We start from the raw sequence: 733 nt of genomic DNA, 5'->3' as shown, positions 1-733 counted from the left end.
GACACACTATTTTTCCTTCATCAGATTTCTGAACCATATGGACTGCGTGCTTTAAAATGTTTCTCTATCACACATTAAAAATAAAATAAAATAAAATAAAATAAAATAAAATAAAATAAAACAAAATGGTGTGTAAAAACTAAACTTTGTTTAATAATACTAAATGCAGAATCTGACAAAAACCTCAAAATATATTTAATGGAAAAAACACAGGTGACCTACAGCATTTTGTTTCTGAGTTGAAAAGAAATACACAAATATAAAAATAAAAACCAAAAATAAAAACTTTGATAAATCCATATACTTTGAAAGAATATTTTCCTCTTTCCCTTTCTCTTTTACACTCTCTCTGAAATATATATATATATATTTCACTTTGATTTGTATATTACAGTTTCCAAAGTCTTGAAAAACTTGTAAATTAAATGACACTATAAAAAAAGATACTTAGGGCTATGACAATTTTGTGTCAGTTTTACTTGGCTAAGGGATATCCAGATAGCTGACAGAATATTTCTGGGTGTGTCTGTAAGGGTGTTGCCTGAAGAAGTTAGCATTTTAATGGTTAGAGTACTTAAAAAAAAAAATCCCTCCCCAAAGAGGTCAGGCATCATCCAAACCACAGAGGGCCTGAATAAAACAAACAAAGACAGAGGAAGAACCAATGACTTGGGACCCTTACTTTCTTCCCTCATACATTGACATTCCCGGTTCTTGAGCCTTCAGACTCAGA

The sequence above is a fragment of the Callorhinus ursinus genome, unplaced genomic scaffold (assembly GCF_003265705.2).
Source record: "Callorhinus ursinus isolate GAN/ISIS: 27379988/994484 unplaced genomic scaffold, GSC_fseal_2.0 scaffold1, whole genome shotgun sequence".
Classification (NCBI taxonomy): Eukaryota; Metazoa; Chordata; class Mammalia; order Carnivora; family Otariidae; genus Callorhinus; species Callorhinus ursinus.
The sequence above is the reverse complement of the archived record's forward strand: the minus strand, read 5'-3'. Positions refer to the sequence as shown.